This window comes from Manis pentadactyla, chromosome 1 (assembly GCF_030020395.1).
Source record: "Manis pentadactyla isolate mManPen7 chromosome 1, mManPen7.hap1, whole genome shotgun sequence".
NCBI lineage: Eukaryota > Metazoa > Chordata > Mammalia > Pholidota > Manidae > Manis > Manis pentadactyla.
Window position 1 is genome coordinate 227787885 of NC_080019.1, and position 20838 is coordinate 227808722.

The 20838-nt window shown below is 39.9% G+C and overlaps 1 protein-coding gene across 24 annotated transcripts in view; it reads left to right on the forward strand.

Moving 5' to 3' along the window:
- The window catches only part of FHIT (fragile histidine triad diadenosine triphosphatase), a 1315417-nt gene that overhangs the window by 542753 nt on the left and 751826 nt on the right, over positions 1 to 20838 (forward strand). The window contains exon 4 of one of the 24 annotated variants that reach the window (XM_057508134.1): positions 4262 to 4311. The exons of 22 other annotated variants lie outside the window; for them this stretch is intronic. The gene's annotated coding sequence lies outside the window, so the exon portion shown is untranslated. Of the gene's footprint in view, positions 1 to 4261; positions 4312 to 11151; positions 11236 to 20838 lie in introns of those variants that run through there. One more of the 24 variants, XM_057508147.1, reaches the window with a different exon arrangement.

Here is a 20838-nt window from a genome sequence, read left to right on the forward strand (position 1 = left end):
CTTTTTGCATGTGGATGTCCAGTTGTTCCAGCACCATTTGTTGAAAAGAGTATCTTCTCCCTTTAATTGCCTTGCTCTTTTGTCGAAGATCATTTTACTGTATTTCTGTGGTTCTATTTTTAGGCTCTCTATTCCCTTCCATTGATCTATTCCTCTGTTCTTTTGACAAATTTTTTTTGTCTTGGTTACAGAAGCTTGGAAAGTCTTAAAGTTCAGGAGTGCCTGTCTTCCAACTTTGTTCTTCTTCTTCAGTATTGTGTTAGATATTCTGGATCTTTTAGACATGTAACTTTTATGAACTTTAGAATCAGTTTGTTAATATCTACAAAAAAACTTGCTAGGGTTTTTATTGGGGTTGCATTGAATCTGTAGATTAAGTTAGGAAGAACTGACATCTTGACACTATTAAGTCTTCCTATCCATTTACATGAAATATGTCTTCTTTTTTTAGATCTTTTTTTATTTCTTTCATCACTTTTGTTAGTTTTCCTCATGTGAATCTTGGACATATTTTGTTTGTTTTGTACTTAAGTATTTTGTATTTTGGTGTTAATATAGATCTATTGTGTTTTTGAATTTCAAATTCTGATACATAAAAAGCAATTAACTTTTGTATATTAACCTGATATTCTGCAACCCTGTTATAATTGCTTATTAGTTCTAGGAGAATATTACTTGTAAAACATTATTTTAAGAAATCAAAGGGGATGGAGGAGAAAACTGATACAGCACATTTAAACACACCATAATCATTAAATATGATGAAATATTTTGATATCAGGTAATGGGCTTTGGGAATAATATCCCATAGAGGCTTAGAATGGCTTCTGCTTATATTTGCAAAAGTGCAGATTCACATAAGTTAAACTGAACCAACACCAACACATCTGGGTTGAGTTTATATCCAGTGTAGTATAAATAGGTCCTGTAGACATCCAAAGAGGTGACAATATATTATATAAATATTTAAGCCAACTGGCATGCAAACAAAGCATGAGAAAAAGAAGAATTTGGCCAATGTTGTTTCTGACAGTTGTGATTCAATGACAAGGGTTAGTTATTCAGAGACTCATCATAGTTTCAGTGCAGAAAGCAGGGCCACGTGGGATTAACCATTCTGCTCTCACTGACTCTCTCAGTATACAACAAGGAAGATCTCATTTGTGCACACCTCTCTGACATCTGAAAGATGGCTTCTCCTTCTGCTTTCACTGCTTTCTTGTTGGCCAACTCCACTTGGACCCATTCAGGAAAGAGTGTTCGGGGAAATGTAGTCCCTGCTGTCAGCTTTGCAGTAGAGATTGCTGGGAAGGAGTTAGTGATTCAGCTTTGACAATAGGTCATCCAACAGGAATGTTACTTATTTTTATACTTGGGACATTCTTTCCCTGAAATTTGGCTTCTTCCAAGTCTGAATTTTTTTTTTTAATACATGTGCAGATGATTTGTTTATATACAGTCTTACCTGACTTCTCCTATAAAGTGACAATATCAAAGGTGCTTCTTCTGTACTCTTGAAGTGTTCTTTTTGTATACATCTTTTTTATTATGTCATCATTTTGGACTTTGTATGAGAGTTCCGCAAAATGTCTTTTTCTCCTGTTGGATTACAAGCTTTGTAAAAGTAGAGATTATTTCTTTTGTGCCTGAATATGCTTTGTGGCATCTAGCAGAGTGTCCTGCACATAGTAGGTACTAATCAAATATTTGCTTAATTAATTAATGGTTAATATTACTTAAAATGCTGTTATCATCAATGTAAGTCACTGTGTAGGTAAATCGGACCATCACTTTACTCTAATGACTGTAACTAAAATGAGTGTCTTGTTTGAATTTCTGATTTATTAGGCCCTTTTTACTGCTGCTCGTTCACTGTAGTAGCCTGGTGATTTGCACTGGTCATTAACTTCCATTCTAGAGTCACAAAACGTTAGTGTGGACTTAGTGCATTCAGCCTGCAGAATCACGTTTCTGACGTGACCATACCTGGAATGTCTGAGAGCAGGTGAATGTCTCCTCTAATGGTTTTAGTACACTACAGTGAATGACAAATTACTGGTGTCTAATATTATATGACTGGCAAATGACTGTTATGTGCTTTATTTCCATCCCCCCAGGAAGGCTAGATTATTCCCAAATAGCAGATTGCCACATGAAAATGCCAATATTTACTGTGTTAATCCAAGGTAACGATTCAGGTACAGTCATTTGATATAAGACACTCATGATTTCTTACAAATTGGTAACTAGTTAGAAGGAATAACTCTCTAATACACCTCATTATGACAGGGTTGACCTCAGGTCAGTAGGGTGGGTTTAGCAAAGAATTTCTGGGCTGTCAGTCCATATTTCAGTCTGAGTAGAATAGGTATTTAGTTTTGCTTAGGCTCCCAAATTGATTTAGGTTATTCTTAAGTCTCAGAACAATTATTTTTCCAAAGTGATATTAACATAAAAATTCAAATAAAACCATGAAATATCTACTGAATTCCTCCTGTGGTGCCGCCATTTAATTGGCACACCCTTTTCCTTTGTGTCAAGTGTTACAAAGCCCCAGTTGGTTGCTCCTGGTTTTGCTCCTCATCCTTGGTGTGCGCCTACTTGTTAATGTCTGTTCCACTGTTCTGTTCCAGTCATACTTCTGCTTTCCTTCCTTGCCTCATACTCCTCTCTCTCTCTCTTTGCAGCCTTCATTACTTCCTGCCAGATGGTGTTTTCTGCCAACCTTATTGCAACACTGTCCCTGGACTTTGTTGATATCTACTTGTGGACATGCACACACTTTCTCCATCTCCACTTACTACCTCATTGCCTCCTTCCTTCAGGGGACCTGCTCTCACCTCTGCTGTTTAGCATCCAGGAGTCCCCAACTGCCTCCTGTCCCTCAAGTCCCCTCTGTGTTGTGCTGCAGGGGAAAGAGCTACTAGCACCATAGTCTTGAGAGCTTTAGCGTTAGGGGCAGGTGGGCAGGTTGTCTAAAGCTTGGACAAAGCCAAAGGAAGAGGGAAAAGGAAGAGGGAATGATGGAAGAGAGCAAAAGAAAGGAAGAAAGGGAGGTTAAAATGAGAGGATGAGAAGGAAAGGGGAGGAAGATGAAAGGAAAACAGGGTGGGAATTTCAGGGAGGAGGGAAGCGCTATGGGTAGAGACAGGAAAGGTCTTTATAGCCAGGAAAGACACTCCAGGCTCTGTGAAAAGGCACTCCTCATTCAAGGGAGAGCATTTTCATGCTTATTTGCTAAATCTCAGTCTTCATTCATTTTATGCCTTTGAGGTCTGACTCTGTCCTCTTGACCCCACTGTTGCTCACCTTGCAAGGCCAGCTCCCCACCCTTCCTGCGTATCACCAGATCCGCATTCCAAGCTCAGAAGTGTGGGCTGTCCTTGCTTTTCTCTCACTGTGCATTCACAACTAGCTCTCACAATTACACATATCCTGTGAAGTATGAGACTCTAAGATGCTACCAATTTTGTCCAGAACTTAACCTGAGGACTCTTCTGACCTAGAAGTGGCCTTTATACCTTATAAACAGGGAGGGTACAAGGGAAGCAAATGGCAGACATTAAAGTCATAAGAAACTTATGGAAACTTGCAGGGTTGAAATCTCCTACTAATATTTGGAGCCGTGTTCCTGCAGGCAAGCTCCTCTTTCTATGTTACGTAAGTGATGGCATTTTGATATTCTTAATTGATTCTTAATACTCAAAATAGCAGTGAGGGTGGTATACTCAGTCCCATAAAGCAGGGATTCTGAATAGCTTTTATCATTCATGCCAAGAATGATTTGTTACCAACATTTACCCGAGATGCTATTGAGAAGCATTGAAGGTTTTGTATAGATAGGGTGGAAAAAGTTCTGTGATTGATTAATAATGTCTGCTATAGCATGAGGATATGGAGTGCTGGTCTGTGGGCCAAGCATTTGTTCATCTAGTCTTAAAGTTTTTATAAGAGCATTTGGTATTTTTTTAAGATATTTTAAAGATTTATCTAGCCAGAGAGGAGTGGTTTCCCTTCTTTCAGAAATTTCTGGAATGTAATGATCCTTCAGTACCACACCAATTCATTTTCTTTAACCTTGGCATAGACAGGTAACCTAGTTATAAGAGGGGTACAGATGTTAATAAGCAACAGATATACATTTGTCCCCATACTAAAAATTATCCAATAACCAAATGTATACCCTTTACTGTTAAAGCAAAGCATATGGTTCTTGATAACAGAATAAGAGGATATTTTTTTCTTTGTTTGTTTGTTTCAGCAAGGTCAAGTATCTTTTGATGGAGAATCCAATTGGGATAATTGGATAAGGTGAGAAGATTCCTTTGGCTTTTATAATAGACAGGTTTGCTGTTAATGATGTGTGTATATTTGTATTTTCATATGTATATAAGGCAGTTCAGATGCCTTTCAAGGCATATGATTTGGAGAATGAAGATCAGAGAGTATGTGGCCTATTCAGGTTTTCAAAGTTAGTTCATACCTCATCTTTCTTTTGCATAAAGAATTGACCTTTCTTTTTGATCCCTCTACTCTTTGACCACTTCTCTCTGAAGGCCACAGAGAGCCCTCCAGCTGCCAGTCAGAGAAGAAATCCAAGGTTTGAGTATGGAGCTGTGGTTGGCAGGTGTTGTTTCTGAACCCCATTCAGTGGGTTAGAGTCATTAGTAGAACAAATGAGGGATAAGTAAATAAATAATGGGGCATCTTGTCACGAGCTTTGAAGGCAGGCAGAGCAGGAGCAGCGATGGTATCAGAACGCTATGCAGGGGCAACTTTCTGGAATGTAACAATCCTTCACTACCACACCAATTCATTTTCTTTAGCCTTGTTCTTATGCAACTGCCTACAACAGAGCTGGAGTGCCCTTTACACCACTGTGTATCTACAGCTAGCTCTCGCTGACTGTCGTCTCTGTGGTGTGAATAGAACCAGTTTAAAGACACAGGACAAGACGAAACCAAGCTACTGGATAGTTCATTCTCTGCAGGTATCTTTGTTAGCCATCTTCTTCCTGGGAAGTGGACTCAGGTGTACAGTGATGGGTCATCATATTCAGGCCAGTAGATCTTTCAACCTAGTCTACAATGGGCCCAAAAGAAGATCCTTGTCCTAGTATACATAAAAACGTTTCAGAACTGCCAATATACCATATAAATAACAAGTATTATTCTGACAATAAACAATAGTTATTCTTATAATAACTTCAGAAAGTAAACAACAGTTTCTTTCCTCATACTTACAAAGAGAAACTTGGACTAAGCAGCCATTCCTTCCTTAACACCCCATTGTGTATTTCCATGAGACTTGGCTTGATCTTTGTTTTAATGTAAATACCTACCTGGGCCTGTTTTGTTTAAGGGCAAATCTAGTCATCCTCTTTCTCATTGAACAAATGACTGTGTCTCAAAGCGGGCCTTCAGTGTCGTGTTTGGGTGCCTAGCCCCAGGCCTCGCCCACTGTAGGTATTCAGGGAGCATCTGTTGAATCAGTGAATCTCGGCAGGATGAGGAGATCTTGAGGTGAGCTCCTCTGGCGGCGCTAAGGTAGCCGAAGGAGCAGTCAGACCCTTGGCTGGAGCCTTCTTTGTCTTTTAAAATCCTCATACTAATATAAGAGTAACTGTGATGATGCCTTTTTTATAGGTGAGGAAATTGAGGCTTAAGAGAAGTGGCCAGAGGTCATGTCCTGAGTCTGTAAATGCTCTGAAGCGTAGCCTTGAGGTGTTTTGATTGTATTATTAAGGTGTTTTGTTTTTTTTTAAGTTTACTGTAGTTATCTGAGCCCTTTAGGGCAGGCACCTTGTGGGTCCTTAATGATTTGTATGTTGATTCTGTGGTTGTCCCTAATCTCTCAAGAAACTGAAATAAGGTCAAATTGTTCAAATATTTGCATGGGACTTTGGAGTACCTTGTACCATGTTCTAAGTCTTCTAAAACACTCAGAATTTTACTACTGCTATGCCTCATTCTCTGGGGAATTGTGTGGAAACTCTAGCATGGGATTATATTTCAGGGTGATCAAGTCAGATTCTTTGTTTGCATGAATTTGTTATGTTTTTTCTACTTCTGTATTTGTGTATTCCTTATAACTGAACTCCAAAATCATTAATTAATAGAAACAATGTCAGTAATTGAAGTACTGTACAAATATTTAAGTGAATCACAAAATTATTTGGCAAATGAAGGTGGGTACATCTAGAAACTTATGTAACTTACACTTGGCAGTAAACAGTTCCAACTGTTCTCACCGTGCAAATACACAACAATGCTTTAATACAAACAAATTACTAGGGAGTGGAAATGACTGTAGCTTTGACCCAATTAGCATAAAATTCATATACATAAATATAATAAAAATAATAGTGCATTTTATTTACTTGTGTGATGTCTACCTACAGCTGCATTCTAGTTGCTTTGTAATAAAATTAAAACTGATTAAATACCTATTAACTGGTTAGAAACTGATCAGATTATAGCAACAATTAAAATCAGTATAGAACAGTATATTCAATCAGCCTACTCTTCCTTCTGCAAACAAAGTCTTGGAATAAAGTTCTTAATTCTGTAAATATGCTTTGAGTATGTAGCATATTGTTAGGGTAATAAGAACTCTAGGCTTGATACAAAGAAGGTTGAAAGTTTTCCTTGCTTAGCACCTAAGAGATGAGATTTTTGATGTGCATCCCAGAGAGGGGTACCGCATAAGGGAATACATGTAGCAATGAGAGGGTGTGCTCAATGTGGGGCAGGGTGGTACCTGCCTGAGCTCAGTGGACAGAATCTCGATAAGTGTTTTTCCATGAAAAGGAAAAGATTGAACTCCATGGAAAGGAGTAGGGAGCCACAGGCAGTACCAGGAAAAAAACAGTGTTGATGGCTTTATTATTATTATTTTTTGATTACCAATGACGGACATATTAATGCTTGTCATACATGGGAAAGGCTTGAGTTCACACACCTGTGAGGGGAATGCTGTTTTCTTTCGAGGAGGTTAGAAGCAACATCTATCAATCTCCAAAGCGGAGTGATAGTTACTGATGTGTCTCTTACACAGTTTTTGTTCTATCTGTGCACCCCCTGTATATGGTATTAATATATTCAATATAAATATATATATATATTTAATATTTCTCTGAATTGAATCACATTTAAAACACACATTTGCTTTTAAAGGAAACTCTGCCCCCATTTTACATGGGAAAATCATACCAGCTACCTTGATGACAAGGGAAACAAAAATACTCAGTGAAAATAAATTATCGCAAATTAATTGAAGGTAGATGCTGTGTCCTGATATCCTCTAAACCTGAGGCTTCTTCTCTTTGTTAAGAGGGGAGATTCCTAAGTATTAGGCAGCTGATTGAGGCATGTGGTACCACACTGGGGCTTTCTCCTTGATGTAATAAAAAGATTGAAAAGGAATGTACGCAGAAATTCATCACCATGTGACTCAGCACCATTTAAGGCCGCCTCTGTTCGGCCCCCCTTCCACGTGTCCCCCAGGGGTGCAGCCCCATCTGAAGGAACCCATTGTCCACCATGACCAGCCCTGGCTAAGGCCCCTGTTTAAAACCCACTCACTGTTCACTAGCCGCCTTATGTCTAGCTTTTACCCTCTGTTAGCCAGCTCACAGGAATATTTTAAAGGTGACACAAGAAAATACCTGCTCAAGCCCAGAGCCGCTGGGCTGGGGAGTCTGGTTACTTCTGAGGGTCCCACTAGGGGGTTTGCTTCCCGCTCCTCCTCCTTCCCTCGCTCAGGAGGAAGCCTGCCCGCAGAGGCCTCGGTGCTGCCTTCTCCTCCACAGAGACGCTCGCCGTTTTAAGGAGACGGGGAAGGGGAGAGACTCCAGCGTACTTCATCTACCCTACTTTTCAGTCAGGACATTCCTTTCCCTCAAAGGGTGTAAGGAGCATCTTTTCAAAACCATGTGTGAGAAAATTTTATCAGGAGCAGGAAAAATATTTTGAACCTGTGGGGGCTTCCCTGATGGCTTTTTGTCACACTGGTCTCTGGTCCAGAGGTCAAAGGATTGAATTTAGTGAGTTTCATTAGTTCCAAGATAAGGTGATTTATACAATATGTCAACAATTAATAAGAGTTATTGGAGCATTAAAAAATACCCTCTTCATTAACTATGCACATCACTTGAGAAGAACTCTCATTTATGGAATAGTAAATGTGAAGAAAAATGGCTAGTTCAGAGTTAAAAGGAAAACAAACTTTCATGTTATGGTTTTTACAGCTTTAGCATCAGCCCATTCCTTTAGTCTCATGTATTCATAAGTCATCCAAATACTCGGCCTTGGTCTCTGTTGATGTGATTCTGATGGAATTGCAAGCCAAATAAGGACATATTCATTTAGGATTTATTTTTTCTTTTTGTATGATATATGTATTTTTCATTAGCCTAAAAACAAATCTTGTATGTGGCATCGGGATGTAGCATGAACTTGTGATATTGTTATGATGATATTGGGTCCAGTTTCTATTTGGCCAAACTCCTTTTCTTTCTGGAAAACACGTGTGCATGCGCACGTGCACACACACATGTGAGGCCAAAGGAAAGCTGAGTCATCCTTTGTGATTGGCTAGGTCTTTGGACCTTCACACCCAAGTAGAACCCCTGTGAGTTGGACTGAATCTTTGGTGGGCGGCTTTGCCTGCATCAAAGTAGCTTCACGGGCCTGGATCCAGAGCAGCCTGTCTCTTTCTCCTCACCTGGAACTGAGTGCCAACTCTCACCTGAGCAGTGGGAGAGGCCGCCAACCCAGAACACCCACAGCACAGCCCTGGAGGAAGTACACACGACACAAGAGAGTGTGTTCACCCCTGGTTGTTGCTGGTCAGGCTGCTTGCCTCAGAGCTGCTCAGGCTGGGGCATTACGCTTAGGGCTCAGAGCCACCGGAACTGAAGGACTGAGAGGGAGAGAGCAGGAGAGGGCGAATCCCACCCTCTGCATGGGCAGACGAGCGAGGAGAGGGACACCACCCCGTGCGCCTCTGAGAGCTCTGTGACAGGGAGCAGGGCACCCTAAATGGAGCGCCTTTCCTCTGGCACGGGGCAATTACTTGTCCTTTTCTCTGTGTTTCTGTTCTGCTTGTCCTCTGATTTTCACAGGAACTCAGATTTCTGACATATTGCTCAAGAATAGGTATATTTTCCAGATAGGTGTTTCTCTAAATTAATGAAATGAGTACAGAATAATAAACTTGTAGTTAGACTGGATATTCGAATGAAAAGAAGGAATAATTAAACGTCAGGGGGAGTGACTCCGGATTGTTTGCAAATGTCGAAGACATGATGTTTATCAGACATGTGGTTTGGGAAACTGCAATCCTAGCAACATTTACTCAGTGCCCAATGAATGCTCAACACCTCCGCTGCCTCAATTAAAAATAATCAATCTCTATTATCCTGATGAGTTGCTCTGAAAATAACCACCAATTATCCCAATCTTGCCAACTTGAGAAGATAATATACTTTTAACTGAGGGCAGATTGGAGGATTAGTACAGAGATACCTAACAGGTATATGATAAGAGGGCTTTCTGCATATATCATAAGTGAACTCCTCCATTCACCAACCTTTGCAGACAATAAACATGAACGTGCTCTCCCCCAAAAAGACATACTGAGGAAGTGCCTTCTGACTTCTCTGGGTCTCCATAAAAATATTATTAAGATAGCCATCAAGAGTCCAGGTCTCTTATTGCTGTCTGGGAATTTACGTCATGTTAGAAAAGAAGCTAGTGGTTTCCAACTTGAGAAAGGGTTGGTTGACTTGGGTTTTGTGGTGTGGTTATTGGTGGCTATTTCACTGTCCTCAGATACTAAAGTAGCTGTCATACAGAATAGGGACTAGAATTTATCCTTTCTTCTTCCTGATGATAGCCCATAGTAATAGAGAAGCTGATTTTAACTTGAATTAATAACTCTGTGGCAAATTCCGAGGTCTTCTAGTGGAATGACCAGTCCCACAAAGTAGTGATAGTTCCATTAGTGGAAGGATTCAGGTGGACTTTAGTAACAGAGACCAACTTGGGCTAACATAAGAAAGGAGTTTATCAGAAGACTCAGGGAATTAATAGAATCAAGGTGGGGGCAGGAGGACCAGGCTTAGAAACAGGAAAGGAATCAAGATGGGGTCTACTTGGCGATTGAGGCACCACAGTAGTAATGAATGAGAGACTAAGTGGTATGTCACCCTGTTTAGGATTTAAAGGCCTGGAAGAGAAGGGGCAGTTGGATGAGCTTAGGTTACATGCTCATCCTTTGTCCATATAGAGTGCGGACAGTGGAACATCTACCAGAGGTCCCCAAGGATCTCTTCAAATTCTCTAGCAGAGTGGTAGGGCTTCCAATAACTAGCCTGGCTGCAAAGACTGTCTACTATAGAGGGAAATGCCCCTGAGGGAACCAGGATGCTATTACAAAAAGGCAATATGGGCTGAGGAGCCAAAAATTAACAAGTGATGCCTACTACAGAAATTGGCTGAATATCCATTAGGAACATCAAAAAGGAGGATTCTTCATTGGGCAGGAAATTAGGCAGAAAGACTCGGTCCTTCTGGCTTCAGTAACACTGATGGGCAAGAAAAATATTATCCCTAAGAGATGAAAGCTTGGGCGGGCCTCCTTAAAGGCAGCCAGGTAAAGGTGCCTAGTAACAGCCACTGGTTTCTTAGCTGATATCTGGAATTGGCTTCTCTTTGGAAGTTTTTAATATGTGATAATGTGACCAGATACTTTATCATATAAAAAGTTCACATGCCCACAGTCTTGGGATTCCTTATCATTTTCTCTCTTCTCCTTTCCCATCCCCTGTGACAGTTTCTCCCTCATTGTGTTCCACAGCAACCCCTGTGCACAGCTCTAGCAGAATATAGATCAAAATCATAGATTATATTAATTGTTTCCACCACTGGACCAAGAGCTCCTTGATGCAGGAAAGTTGTCTTTTATTACTCTAGTTTTAACACACAGCAGAGATAGAGGAGGAACAAATTAAAAGATAAATACAGGAATAGTGACCAGAAGCCTCTCGGGGTTGGGTCCTATACCAGCACCTTCTCTCACTGCTTTTTCAAATACATCCTAATCCATGCACTCCTTGGTCCTAAGCGGTGTGACTATTTGATCTCCAGGTCTCTGTCAGGTGGAACTTTTCTCTGAGAAGCTGAAAGCATTTTACTCTATTGATTTGTTCTCACCAGAGCTGAGTTGTGAGTGGTAAGTAGGCATTTGTTTCTATTGTGACTGTCAATAGAATGATTTCAAATCACTTTTATCACAGTGGTTTCAAGGGATCACACCTTTAATTTTAAAAACCAGCTCTGTAGAACCGAACAAACCAAACCATACTAACTTATAGCGGAAAACCATCTTCCTTTACTGCTTAATGTGTGTGTGTGTGTGTGTGTGTTTGTGTATTTAGTATAGAGCCCTTAATTCAGATATGACCTAAGGTATGTACAGAACCATAGAAATCCTAAAAAAAAACCAAAAAAAACAAAATTAGAATGTTTTAGAGAAGAAATCAAAAGCAAACAGAGGAAAGAGTCCGAATGAAGTCAGAAAGCCCTTGTGTGAAACAGGCTGTGGATAGGTTACTTACCCTCTGAATGCCAATAGACTGTACAATGGGGATGATAATCACAGAGTGTTATTTGGAAGGTTGTGAAGATTAAATGAACTTTCTGGTTCTTAGTTTACTCTCCGCTCTGCATAGATCCAGACCTCCTGGGCAGTAGGGGGAGGAAGAGTGAGCAGAGATCTCTTCAATCCCATGGCTACTAAGAGCATGCACCTCTTCAGTTCCTACCTTATGCAGTTTCCCACACAGGAGCCAGTGAGTGCAGCAGGGCCATGTGCGCCTGTATAATTCGCTGCCGACACCATCTTGGTCCGAGCTGCCAGGAGAAGCAACACTCAGTATAGCACTCCTCATGAGCATTGTAGTTCAACCTGACCCTTTCATGCTTACACCAAAATCCATCCCCTTCAGGACTTAATTGTGACAAAAATATATCTCACGCTGCTCCTAGATCATCTCTCAAGATTGAGTTAAGTTCTGTGTTTGGTCCCAACAGTAATTATTGTTTTCTTTATTAGCATGTAGTCTTATCTCATTATAATAGTTGCAATTCTGTTTCCAGGACAACCAGAAGTTGACCAAGGTCTTTATATCTACATGGTCAGAGTCCTGCTATAGTCTTGATTCCTCTCACGTTTGTGGTCAAAGATTCCATGAGTTTCCTAATTCCGCTGGCTTTCTTTCCTCACAGTCTCTCTCCACACAAGGTCAGGCTCACCTGTGAAGTTTCTCTTGTAACTAATGTAAATCTGTATTTCTGAAAGCTCATCCTGATGGCTTTCTCTGTTACTCCACAGTGGACTCCCATTGTGACCAGGACTTCCCACTGAAAAGTGTTATTGCATATAAATCACTTGAAACAGTACTTCTAGCCTGTAGTAGGCGCTCATCAAATCTAAGCTACGTTATTCTCATTCTCATTATTACTAGTATCCTTTACAGTTATTCTGAACATTAAATAATAAAAAACTTATAAAGTATGTTAGCATGTCACCTAATACATCATAGGCACTCAATAAATGTTAGCTACTGCTAATTAATGGAGCAGAAGCTGGAGATTTATTTAAGAAAATGAAACATGGCACCTTCCAGGGTAACTGCCTTGGCTTCATTCTGTTCATTCTCAGATACAATCCCCTTCCAGGGTACTTGACATTGAAGATGTATTTTCAGAATGATGCCTCATCCACAGGTCCTCCTAGATGGTCGGTCATTAAAAAATAAAACAATAAAACAGAACACTAATACTCAGTTACGATGTCAGAAAAGTAGTGTCATATTTTATGTATTCATTTAGGGTGAGGATTATATTTTTACAAGTGATTTATACTCATCATTAAAAGGTAAACAATACAATAAATTACAAAGAAGAAGTAAAACATCACCCCAAATCCCACCCAGAAATATCCACTGTGAACTTGAAGATCATCATTTTAAGCATCATACTGTGTATATAAAGACAGGACGTTAGAAAAATAGATAGTAAGAATAACCTTATAAGAATGGGACTAACTCAAAGACAATAATATACCTTCTTTAGAAATAGAGGCATTAAATTTAATTTTACTTGAATTTAACAGAATAAACATAAACTGAATTGAAACTCAAGGATTTATTGAACTTAGATATGTTTGTTCACTATAAAGCTGTTTTTTTTCCTGAAAGAGCCTTCTGTAGGTTAAGAAAAACAACCAGAAATTATTAAAAAGGTGGAGTCCTTATGACTCCTTAACTATGTCAATTTTAGACATTATCAATTACTGGGAAAGATTACATGATGCATTCTCTCATATCTTTCAACATCCTTTATCACTACCTTCCAACTTTGTTCCTTGCATTATATTTATTGTGATAGCTCTATAACATCCTCATTCTGTTTTGCAAATGTAAGTCTTTCATTTGTTTAGCTCTGATTCTATTTTCATTTGGACCCACCACTCTTAACTAGTCTTTTTGCAATTATTTGTGCATTTTAGGATTATTTATTTTGACTTACTGTTGGTTGTATATTTTATTATCAAGATTTTTTTTTCCAAGAAAGTTATGAGGGTTGTATTTTCTGAAAGTTTCACTATTGAGAATATCTACCTATTACCTTTATGCTTGAACAGCACCTTGGCTGATAGGATATTCTTGGGTCACTTTTTCTTTCCTCTGAAGTTTACAGATTAAGCTACATGACTTTCAGGTGTTGCAATAAAAGTGTGATTGTTTTTCTGATTCCTTTTTCCCTGTTGGAGTTGACTTGCTCTCTTCTTCTTGGGAGCCTGAGTCACTCTAGTTTCATCCTTGATATCTGATAGGTCAGTTAGAATGTCTTCGTGCTGATTGTTACATTTTTTCTCAATATAATGTGTCATTTCCATCTAAAGATTCAGTTCTTTCGCCTTTATGGCAGTGCTTCTGAGTGATAACTCAGTTTTTATGCCTGGTCTACTTTTTCAGGGGACACAGATTATTCTTTTGTTGGGCTACTTCATCATAATTAATGCTCTGGTTTCTGATGGCTTTAACAAGTTCCTCACCTTTTCCTTATGTATTCATTATGATTGTTTGAGTTTCTCCATCATTCTTTTAATTTGGTTTTAGTTTTGATTCTTACTGTTTCTGTTAGTAATGTATTTATTAGATCTTCAGTTGCATGTATTATTTTTCAGAGTATTTCCTTAGCTCAGAATTTCCTTTTATCTTCTAAACTTTGAACTATTATTAAATATTCTAATTATGTTCTTTAGTATAAAAAAACACCTATGTGGAATTTGTTTCTGTTCTTTGGGTCGTATTTTCTTCAAGCTGAGTTCTTCCTCTGTCCTTTGCATTATGTTCTCCTCTCTCTGCCTACCCATTCCCCACTGCAGGTAGTATGTCTGCATGGTAGTCACCCTTCTCTCTTCATCCAGATTGGATGTTTCTCTTCTTTTTCTGAACTGGTGTGAGTGGATCTTCCTTGATGCCTTTCAGATTATTTGAGACTAGTTTGTCTTCCCTGTTCTGAGCCATAGTTTGAGAAAAGGATGTTGCTTTCTACCTCCTTTTCTAATAACTGATCCTCAAAACATGGTCCAGGAGCCAGCAGGATTGGTGAATCAAGGAAATTGTTGGACCCCACCTCAACCTTATTAAGTCCGAAGCTCTGGAGATGGGGCCCAACTCTCTGTTTTCATGAGCCTTCAAAGTAATTCTGGTGCATCTTAAAATTTAAAAACCACTGCAGTAGACATTGTGAAGATGTGAGAATCAAAAGCTGTGGTGAAGCCGAGTGCAGCCCAGGTGGGGGACCTGAGCCCTGCACTATCTTCTGAGATCCTATTAAGTAACCTGGGCCCATTCCTCAACTAGGATTATTCTACTCCTTTGGGCTCTAAAACATTCCTCCCCTTGGTATGTTGCTTTGGAAATCAGCAGGTTCTGGCTGCCCTTCCTGCCTCTGTTGGCAGGGCTGTGATGAACTATTGTCTGCTTGTCCTTGCATAGGGACCCCTGGCTGAAGGGGATAGAATAGGGATTAAAATCCAAACCACCCTCTTCTCATGAAGTGTGAGCACATAAAGCATGCCTGGTGCAGGGCTCTGTCAGGCCAGAGGAGGGGATGACATTCCTAATTGATATTCCCAGAGGAGACATCTTTTCATACAGGGAACATCTATAGTGTGTGCTGGCAGTCCCGATAAGGTCTTAAAATGATATGTAGGAGCTTCTGTAGGAAGCTATATTCATTGAATTTGTCCAGGCTTGTCTAATCATTTCCTGTCCTTTAGTCCCTACTTTTGAAGAATTCTCAGTATTCTGTCAATTTCCTTTCTTTCCTTAGGGCCATTTCTGGGAGTGTGTAGGGCTGGGGTTGGGAGAGTTAATGAGGTTGTCCTTACCAGAATATTCATTTTTTTTTCTTAGCTTATAGTTTAAAAATTTCTTATATAATCTCATACCACTTTGAGGGTTTTATAGATGCTGGTAAAACTTTAGCCTTTAAAAATGCTTATCATTTTCCTTACTAGTTTTTGTTGGTTTGTTATTGGGAAGGTGTGCTTCTTTGTTCTGGCTTGCTCTACTGTTAGTATACAAAAATTTGTAATTTTTTTACTGACATGAATGAAAACAATTATTATTTTTGTACTAAATTTTGTCCAGCTTTATTGAGACGTGATTGGCATACATCACTGTATAAGTTTAAGGCATACAGCATGGTGGTTTGATTTACGTACATTGTCAAAAGATTATCGCAATAGATTCAGCTAACATCCATCTTTCTGATAAAGATAGAACAGAAAGAAAAGGAAAAAGGAAAGAAGAAAGGAAAAAATAATTTTTCTATGGTGATTGTTTTCTGCTTAGCTGCTTACTGGGTAGATTTCCTTGGTCATAAGCAGTTGTATATTTTGAATAACTTAGGCAGGAAAAAAAAAGTGAGGTTTGGGAGGATGCTGGGTAATATATAGAATTAAAGAGAAAGTCCTGGAGAGGATCTAGCAACAGGTGCCCTCAGCAGGATGGACTGGTGGACATTGGCAAGGCCCTGGCCATGAGATTCCTGAGCTCTGAGTACCTACTGGATACATGATGTTAATGGCAGACCCACCAGGGCAGCAAGGAGGGGCTCTTCCCTCAACGTGGTGATTCTCAGCAGGGGGTGGGTTTCTGCCTGCCCAACCCGCTATCCCCACCTCACCACCTGGAGACATTTAGCAATGTCTGGAGACATTTTTGGTTGTCGTAACAGGGAGGTGAAGCTATTGGTATCTCACGGTTAGAGGACATCAACATCTACAGTGTGCAGGCCAGCACTCCACGGAGAAGAATTACCTGATCCAGAATGTCAGCAGTACAGGGATGGAGAAATCCTGCCTCCTAGGAAGGGGGGTGAGATAGACACGAACAATAGCTTTTGGCAGATGAGCAGTCACAGTAACAGGAATGAGTGTGTATGGGTATTTGTTTCATTCAGACATCAGATATTGAGTATTACCTTCTTTTTATTCAAACTGGTCTTTTTAAACTGAAGAATTAAACGTTTTACTTAGAAGTATAGTCATCGTGATAATGCCTCACCCTTGCACCAACACCCAAAAGTCAATTTTAATTCACTACAGAAAGCCATGCTAATCCTCCCCTGAGTGGTTAAGTTTGTCTGTAACTCTAATGAGGTATCTGAAGTCAGATTTCTCTGTAACAGTTTACCAGAGGAACTATAGACAACATTGATTTGATAATAAAAAGAAGTTTTAGCTCCATACTCCAAGGATTATCTTTGAGCCTCACGTCCTTTGTGCAAAACTAATGGGTAAGAACTACCTTTTGTTTCTCGATCAAATTGATGTTTGCAGGTGGTCTCACTGTCACTGGGCACCTGACTTTATGACAGTGGACAAGTTATGTAATCTCTCTAGACTTCTGTGTCAACAACAGATACATTTTTAAGTGCATTTGGAGCTATAGATGGGCCCCTTTCTGTTCTAACTCTTATGAAATTGTACAGTATAAGTTATGTAGACTGGACGATCCCTCCCTTCTGGAAGGCTGAGGGCAGGGAAGGTTTCAGTTTGGGATGGGGTCTCTTAAGTTCTCAGTAGAGACCCCAGTGTCAGCCTTTATATAACTTCTCTTTCGCCAGTATGCCCGCAGCAAGATATATGCAACAGTGCTTTAATACATTTTAACAGGTTTTAAATGAACTTTCTCTAAACAGACAGAAGGAAATTAGACCATTCCTAGGGAAATCCCTTGGCAGACACACACATCTGTTGGTGATTTGGCAGGGCCGGAAGAGTTTCATTAGACTGTATCAGCAGTTTTCCTCAAAATGTGAAGAGTGTGTTTGCTAAAGGCAAACACAATCATGTCTGAACCTCACCAACTTCTCTCAATTATGTGGAAATGTCACTGTCAAAACTCTAATACCTCAAATTATATCAATCACAAGTTCCTAGAAGAAAAAAAAGAAACACCAAACTCACAAGTGGTATCTGGAAAAGTCATTTAATACTATAGAAATTTCTTTCTGTGATCTGTAAACAAGTACAATTTGACAGTGTTTCTCAGTGTTAATAATGTGCAAAGATGTTTATCTTTATTACTTGGTAGCAATGTGGTTTATCATTATAAACTTGATTTTACTCCTAATTAAACATTTAAAATATAGTTGCTTTTCCTTGCTCCTGTGACAAGATGGAAGATTAAGTGACTTTTATTGCCCAGTGGAATTATCTGTGCTAAAAAAAAAACCAAAAAACCCTCAACTCAAATTAATTTCTGTTGGTGAAATACAGTTTTAAATATTATAACCCTATTCACTTTGGGAAAATAAATATTCCCTGTGAATGAATATTTTACCCAAAATCTGGTAAGTTTATTAGTCACTCTGAGAGGGGAGAAAACACAACTTGAAAAATCGTTGACATTTTGCTTGATGGTTACCATTCATGACAATAATTATTTCTGGGATTTCTAAGCAAAGAATACATTTACTCATTTGCCACCCATTAATCTGGAAAATGTCCTCTCTCTAAATTATTTTAAAAAAACACACATCTAATTGTTTTCTGAATATTAGGTTTCTATTTAACTGCATATTGCTTTGCAATAAGAAGACTGAAATTAAATTTTTCCTGTGTAACTTGAATGATAAGTGCTTATCATGGTTTATCTTGTTTATCTTTTTACAGTTTAAAAATGAAAACATACAACCTAAACATCTTTAGCTCTAATGCCAATTGCTCTGTGAAGCCGTCTTGATGCCCACGGCTGTGAACACTCCTTTATTTCCTTCTTTCTTTCTATCTGACACTCTGGTGGGGTTTTCTTTTTTAGCTACTGGACTGGGGCTCTTTGCTCAAAGCCTCTTGGTTGTTTTAGCTTCTCCACTTATAGATTGCAGAGCTTGTTTATTTGGAACTCCAAGACAGGGTCCAGATAAAGCAAAGAAAATGAAGCTTAGGTTGATAACGTAGGTTTTGGTTAACTTCCCTTTAGACTTGATTAGAAGAGGAGCTGAAGAGTTATCCTTACATGGCACTGATGGTCTCAAGTTCTCTCATTTTCTTGGCATTGGAGACTGAGGCTTTGGGCTAAAAGTTCACTTGGAGCCTCGTAGAATCTAAACTCATGTTTGTCACGAAGGAAGAACTGGCTAATTTCTTTAGGTGGTGATTAATTATTTCCTTACATCACTGTTACAAAGAAGTGGTGTAGGTAGGATTAAACGTGATTAAGGGTCTTGAGTTTGAAAGACCAGAGTTCAGGTTCTGGCTTTATTACTTTCCAGCTGCAAAACTTTCAGCAAGATATTGCACCTCTCTGAGCCCCAGTTTCTTACGTATAAAGTAACAATATTGTCTCCTATAGATGTGATAATGATTAAACATTGAATGCTTGTTAGCTGCTATGAAATAATTTTATGACAAAATTCTCACTATTATTGGAAAAGGGTTCTGGGGTACAGGATTATGAGAAAAGCCTTTCTACCCATCCTCCCCCATTTCAATGCTGTCTGAAGTTGACTTTGACTGTTTTCTGTGTACCTGCCCCTATTTTTCCCTCATTACCTTAGTATTTCTTCTCCTTTCCTTCCAGAATAAATAAATGTACTATGGTTCTACATTCCTCCCTTGTCCAGGAGAAGAGGAAATGAAGCGGGAATGGTGCTGTATAAAATAATTTAAGAAACAGTATGTTTTTATAAAACTGAGAACACTAAGAATATCTGGTAAATTTGAGTTTCAATGTGTTCCAGTTAATTAAAAGCACATTTTTAAACTGAACTGTATGAAATCAAATACGGCAGAAAATTCACAGGGGAACTATACTGACGTCTTGTCTTCACATGATTAGTTTCAATAGAATTTAATTCTCATCTCTTGATGATGATGATGATGATAACAGCCAGAATGCGGGGCAGCGTGCTCTGAGGCAGAAGCTATTACGATCCATCTCGAGGTGGCCAGACTCCAGAGCCTTGCACCTGTTCTCTTCTGGTTCTACTCTTTGACCTGGAGATACAACAATGTATAAGTTTTAGTCTTGACCTACAAGTTGCTTACAGACTACAGGAAAAGTAGAGCACGGGGGTGCAGATCCTTTTACTCCAAGGCTGCAGAGGGAACTACTGCGGGACTGATTGATTCAGACCCCGAGAACAACAAAGTAGAACAAAGAAAAATCCGCAAAAACACCCCACCCCAACTCAATCTTGTCTGTTCCTGGAGAGCCGGGAGGAAACGGCAATCCGCGAGGGTTTGGAGACTAAATCAAATGTCTGTTGCAGAGGAGACCGAGGGATGGGAAAAGGTCCTGTGCGGTAGTGCAGGAAGAAGAAAGAGCAGCCCCGAAGCAGGGTGGCCCTGAGAGAGGCCAAGGCGGGGAGAGTCCGATGGGCCGGGAGAGCGTGCAGCCCGAGGACCGGAGGAAGGCTCAAGGGTCGGGAGGCGGCCGTGAGGGACGTGGGGGAGCAGTTCTATTAGGGTGGCAGAGAGAGAAGCCGTTACCACATTTGCCTGGGGAGACGGTAGAGACTGGGTGTTGAGGAGAATCTGTCAAGAGCTTGTGTGCTCAATAACAGGAGAAAAAGTCTTGGGTAGTTTAAGGGTTTACCATGGTTGAACACACCTATATTTGTAAGAAAGAGGAAACAAGAATTAGTAAAAGAATTACTAGAAAGGGGGAGACTGAAGACAGAAGGGAAAGAAGATCCTTTTTCTGAGCCCAAGAGGAGGAAGTTAGTGAAAAGTGTTTTATTATTCTTTGTGAGGGATTTGAATGTGTAAGTGTGGATTGTATCGCCAAGGAAAGTAAGATTTGGACAGAAATGCTTGGTGACCCTCCATATTCTTTTCCCTTGAAGGTGTGGCTTACTGAGGTTTGCCAGAGCCCAGCATAAGGATACAGCGGTCAGCACGGTGTCCTCGGCTTCATCCTAACAGCTGCGGGCCCCCGACAGAGGGTTCACTTTCTTCTGATTCCTCAGCTCTGGGCTTGCTTTTGTCCACTCTGCTTGCTGGATGCTGGCCACTGTTGACCCCGTCAATTGGCTACTGCTGGCTCCAGGATTTTTCTGTTGTCTAAGCTTCCAGATCTTGACTAACCAGTTTGGGCTCACGGTTTAATGCAGGTGCTTTGGTCTGTAACAGTCCCTTTCCTTGGCAGGACGGAGGTCTTGATTCTTCTTATCCTGTCCTCACAGTAGTCCCACCGTGCTTAGCCTGATGACGCCCTGTGACTGTCATGCGGGCATCTCTGGGACACAG